Source organism: Vigna radiata, chromosome 3, assembly GCF_000741045.1.
Source record: "Vigna radiata var. radiata cultivar VC1973A chromosome 3, Vradiata_ver6, whole genome shotgun sequence".
NCBI classification, from domain to species: Eukaryota; Viridiplantae; Streptophyta; class Magnoliopsida; order Fabales; family Fabaceae; genus Vigna; species Vigna radiata.
This window is the reverse complement of record NC_028353.1, coordinates 11,253,751-11,260,411: the sequence shown is the minus strand read 5'-3', so window position 1 is coordinate 11,260,411 and position 6,661 is coordinate 11,253,751.

The following is a 6,661-nucleotide window of genomic DNA, read 5'->3' as shown; positions in this document are numbered from 1 at the left end:
TTTGCGTAGCGCTCTTATTGATGCCGACCGTCCCAACCGGGTCCCCAACTATTTTGTCGAGGGTCTGATCGCCGTCCCCTTCTACCCAGGCCGTCCGTCCTATCCTTCCGGTACACGTACCTTTCTTCCATTTGAGTTTTACTGTAAAAAATGTGTTGTGCAAGTATTATTTTATACATCAGATTATGATTTTTTGTGAAAGAGAAAACTAAAATAAACATGTGGTGTAGTAGAAGCTACTCAGTGTACATGGTAAATTAGAAGAAAGAAAAAATCACTTTTAAAAGGTTACACATTACAATTTTTCCATATATATGCTATTTATATCATGTCGAATTTAGATTAGGGAGGAGCCTTTGCCACTGTAGTGTTTGGCCTTGCAATCTTCTCGCCGCTGGTAAAAGTAAAATAACTTAACACATAATGCAACTATAGTTATCAAACTCTCGAGTTAATTCTTAAACTCTTACGAGTCTACATTCTCAGATATGGTTTCCGAGTTAACTCGGAAGTAAACTCTTTTCTGCATAAACTCGGTAGAATTAATTGTGAAATCGATAGGATCATGTAGAATCACGAGTTTGATAACCTTGCATGCAACTGAAAAGATTATAAAAGAAAGTTAACGATTGTTTGACACTCTGATAGAGATGGACATGAAGCATCTTCTTACATGTCTCGAGTGCTTTGTCTTCTTATTTCATTAAAGCCAAAATATTTGTGACAATGTCAGGTGTCGTGTCAATGCCACGTGTCATTGAATTTGTTTCAATTTGGTTCTTGTATTTTTATTTTGTTTTAATTTGATCTCTCTATTTTTATTTTATCTTGATTTAGTCCTAATTTTGTTTTTAAAATTAAACAATTTTGTTCCTCCCTAAATTCAAACAAAATTTAATTTGTATATAAATATATACAAGTAATTTTATTAAAATTGATATTTTTATCAAATATTTTTAACAAAATTAAGTTTACTTATATTTATATTTAGTTAATTATATAAATGTTAATTATGTTTTTTAAATATACGTGGAATTTTCTTTTTATTTTAAAAAAATTAAAAATAAAAGTAATTTAAAAAATATTTAAAAAATTCAAAAACATTACGAGCTGACACATGACTAGGGATGACAAAAAAATTCGTGTCTGCAAATATCCGTGGATAAAATCCATGATAGATAATTGGTACCCGCAGATATTTATTATCCGCGGGTTGCGGGTAGCAGGTATTTTAATACCCACTTATAAATGGGTCGGGTGCAGGTATTATTTATCCGTATCCGCGGATATCCGCTACATGCAAAAAATAAAAATAAAAATTTAATTTATATTTTTTAAGTTAAATTTAATTAAAATTAACATTAATTTATATTTTATAAGGTTAAATTTAATTAAAATTAAATTTTAATTTATATTATATTTTATATATTTTTTGTAATTTTATTTTAATAATTATAAAAAAAATATTTTTTAAATATTTGCGAGTATGCGCAGGTTTTAAAATACCCGCAGATATTTTTTAAGCGGATATCTATACGGGTAACAGGTTGGGTATCAGTGATTTTTTTGTCGAGTCGGATTGCGGGTAAGCACTATCCATGTCCCACCCAACCCGACCAGTTGTCATCCCTACATGATACCGTCTTTAACGGTGTTACTACGAAACTACCGATAAGACCTAATTGCTTCAATTTTTCAAAAGTAGGGATCCAATTAAGACAAAAAAACAAAGAAGTGAGAGACCTATTTGAGGAAAATCATCGAAAATAAAGACTATCTGAATGATTAAACCAATAATGTATTATTTGTGCTTGAGTTGAGATTTATATGACTAAATCTTTAGGCTATGTCAAAATGCGATTAAATCATCCCCAACCAATTGAATCTTTGTATTGGACAGAGACATTCAAGCAACAACATCTCGAGTGTTATCAATCACTATCCAAGTTTAGACATATTATAGAAGGACACTATAGATGGTTAACTCTCCCTCTATTTATTGTCCAATTATGATTGAACATGAGAAATTATGTTCAACATATAACTCACAAAGGTTCAATACATCAATATGAGTGTGATCCATTGAGATCTGCAACAACAGATGACTCTTTGGTGTTCATTCGAATAACCTCAATAATTATATAAATTGTTCCTTGTGTTTATTGTTGAGAACAAGTAAGGGACTTTAACTTCTCATCAAACTCTGATTGCAAAGACTACTAATTTTGTTTAAATACATAAAATGACGAAATCACAAAAAGAAACACACTCTTGCATAAATTATATGATTCCTTTTCTGTTGAAATATTTGTCGTGCTATATATATATATATATACTTATTATTTCAATTGGAAATTAAAAAAGAAACACACATGCCCATTGAGTAAAATAGACAGTGGCGTTGTTAATTTGATAAATAGAGATAGTTTAGTAAACTATGTACTAAAGCTAGTTCAAAAGATATCTCCTTCACTTTAAATTTATTAATTAATTTGGGAAGAATCACTTTATTAAGCGATTTTATATTAAATTGTCAAATACAAGATAACAAATTGTATAATGCAATTTTTTTATTTTGGATTCACCTAATCTCTAACCATTTTTGACTAATGAGTTACAAATTCAAATCACCATCTGTTTTAAGTTTTACAAACCAGTGGGTTGACGACAACTTTCTTTAAATATTATTTATATTTCGACAAGTTGATTTATTATTTTTTACTTTTTTTAATAGTTCAAGTTCATTTTATATACAAAATAAATAAACAATTAGAAAGATTCCATTAGAGAGGTTTCACAAATTAATTTATAAACTAATTTTAAACTATAAAAAGTATTTTATTTTTTCTTCTCTTAATAGTGCTTACAAACAAATTTATCTAAACATTATTACAACACTAACAAAATTATTTATTAAAAAGGTGGGTAATGAAATGTTGAATATTATTTTAGTAATAAATTTTCAAGCAGGTTAAATTTATAATCTATTCGAGTTTATAAATCCCTTTTTTTAATTAAATTAAATTTTACCAATTTAACTTTTATCACAAACTACTTATATAATAACTTATTTGAATTATTCTAAAGATTAAAAATCTAAATATAAATCTAAGTCTACTTTAACATAAATTAAAAAGTTTCTATGTATGAATTTGAGTCCTGTCTTAAAGTGAATATCTTATAGACTTAAAAACTTTTGTTAAAAATAGAGTTAAATTGAGTTAAAGTATTATTGATATTATATTTTTTTATTAAATTTTCTGTCAAATCATTCATGATAGGTGATATGATTATAGTTAGATTTTGCATATGAAAGAATATAAAAAGGGTATATATATATATATATATATATATATATATATATATATATATATATATATATATATATATATATATATATGTAAGGAGCAGCAAATGAAGAAAAGAGTGTTCTGAAATAAAATATGATTGCATGGTACTGAAATAGCTAATAGACAAAATGCACGAAAACAAATGAGTCTTTCAATTTCTGCCAAACTCACGAGTCACATTCGATGAACGTGCAGCACAACGCTTTCTAATACTTTCAAGCTCTGCTTTTGAACAAAAAAACCAAGATAACTTAAACTAATGCCTAATCATTACATCAATATCATACCAACGTTTTATAAGATTGAATTAAATTTATGTATTTTCTTTAATATATATTTCTTTTCTTTGAATAATTTAAGGATCTAAGAAAAGTTACAAGCTGAGAATTTAAATATAATTCTAAATTTTATATTAAATAAAAATGAAAAGATATATAGGTATAAAAAGGAAAATGATATTTTAACATCATTTTTTTGACACCATTTTGACTCTGCACACGTGTCAAAATATGGTTGGACGATTTCAAATTAAAAAAAAACTTTGGTTTTTCTCTTCCAAATATATCCTTGCCTCAGCTTTTTTTAATTTGAAATTGTCTAACAACATTTTGACATGTATGCAGTGTCAAAAATCGTGTCAAAAAATGGTGTTAAAATATCATTTTCCTATAAAAAAATCATAAATTTTAAGGTTTTGAAGTAAGAAGAAGCTTTTATATAATTTGAGTTGGAGTTTTATTAGTGTTTATGAAAGTTTTGTTGTTTAGCAAAGCCTCCAGGGTGGCACATATCTGGTTGGCAACAGCTTCCAAATTTAGGCTGTCTTTGAACTCATAATTTTGTCTTGAATTTATGTGACAGCACATTATTTGATCTGTTATAGATATGCTAATAAGAAACTGTGTGCTTCCAGGCTTCCATTTTTTTTTTTCAAAAATAATAAGTTGCGATGATATTTAATATTGGTATAACGTGCACAATTTGAGGCTAAATTAGAATTTAAATTTAAAGTATTTCTCATAAGAAAATATTTTTAATGACAGTTTATGCATCTTAAATGTATGTGTATTGTTTAGATTATTCTTCTTGTATGGATGGTATTTAAAGGTTTGAATACTTTTTAAATGATTATTTATATTTTCTAAGTAAATGTTTATAAATTAGTCTTGTGTTATTCAATTGTATGGAATATGAAATGCATTAATGTATGTTTTATATATTTATTATGTATGTATTGTTTTTGAAAAATGAATTAGAATTTAATAAAAACATCATTAACGATGAATTATAAAACTATTATGAATTTTAAAATTAGTTACTGAAGTTGATCATAGTTACAATAAATCAGTCGCTCACATAGGTAGTTAATTTTAATAACTAAATCCGTCATTAATTTTTATTACTAAATTGTTAAATCACTAAATTATTTACTTTTGCTATTGAATTATGAATTATAATGACCGAAGTGAATTGGTGATTATATTAATTTGTAAGTGATTGTATTTGTACCATATGGATCGGACGGACCAGACATAGACGTCCGGATGTGATTCCAATAGGTAGAGATCGGACACGACGAACGGTCCCACTAGTGTCAACAGTCCCAGAAAATCCCGTTTCAAGGACAACAACTTTCATAGCAAGAGTCTTCACGAATATCTGCATTGCTGCTAAGGATTCCGAGATCGCGAGGTTCCATGAGAGCGACGCGGTCGGACTTACTCCATAGACCGACCGCTCGGAACGGACGGTCTGCCATGTGAACCATGGTTAAAACGAAGGAAACATTAAGGTTAAATGAAGAGAAAACATGATTAACAATGATGGGCCAACGATTGGGCCGTGATTAAGATCTGACTAATCCAAGACCCATGACAAAAACTATGAATATAGGTCAAAGGTGAAAGATAGTTGGTTACATTAAATGCTCATTTATTCCTAGTGTTTACTTTCTCTTTCTACCTCTACCCTTAACCATCTGTTGACTTGAGCGTCGGAGTACCTTTGGCAGGTATCCGGCCGATCGGAATAGAAGGAGTCCACATCGAGACAGGAGTCAAAGAACGACCTTTGAAGAACGACTTGATCGGACGTTTGGAGGAAATTGTGTAGGAGGAGACCAATATCTACACCACCGGAACAATATTCATTTAAGAGGAAATTTCTTTTAAAATGGATCAATGCAGATCGAAAAGAAGGATTATATGTCTTCACATGTAAAGATTGGCGAAAAACGAAAAGAAGGAAATCGGGAGATCATATACATGGATTGATTTGCAAGGAATTAGAATCAATTTGCATATTTGTCCTTCTTGTATTTTATATTTTTCATATTTTTTTCCTTTTATTATAATAATAATAATAATAATAATGGAATTTTAAAAATTAATTTTTATTTTTTTTCTTTATAATAATTTTTATAATTATATATAATATTAACAATTATCATTTTATATTACTTTTACTATTAAAGATATTTTGATAATCTTTAATTTCTACTAATTAAACCATTTTTTTTATCTGTGACATCGATCAAATCTTACATTAATTTTCACAAACTTTACTTCTAAATCTATTTTCACTCACCTCTAAATTCACTTAAATAAACAACAATTAATTCCCCCAAATTCATCCATATTCTCTTTCAAATCTTTCCTTCAAAGTAAACTTAGCCTTACTGTTTCAGTCATTGTTTGATGGTTTTATTACAATGAGTTTGCAATTATTGATGAAAAACAAATCCTTGAATAATTCCAAAATCATGTCAAATTATTTTAGTACTATTTGATGGTTTTATTATAATGAATTTCCAATTATTGATGAAAAAAAATCCTTGAATAATGCCAAAAACATGTCAGTAAAATGGATACTGAATATTAATAATGGATATAAACATACCAACATAATTATTTTTAATAAAAAATATAATATCTCGTTTTTAATAGTTTTTAATTATTAAAAAAAATCACACATTTAATATAAATAATAGTCAACTTAAAAAAATACAAAATATTGTTATAATTATTCAAACATAATTATAACACCAAAATATATATACAAAATTATATACATATAACTAAAGAATATATTACATTAAACTAAAGTGAAGTCCTAATGTTCTACAAAAACATATATATATATATATATATATTTTGTTCCACAAAAAAAAAAAATAAATAGATGAATAAAATTAATCATTAATTAATTCAATTATCAACTTTCATCAGTTTAATCTAGTTAATAATACAGATCCATTTAATTGTCAAAATTAGATTACTATATTGATGACTGAAAACAGTCATTAATTTGGA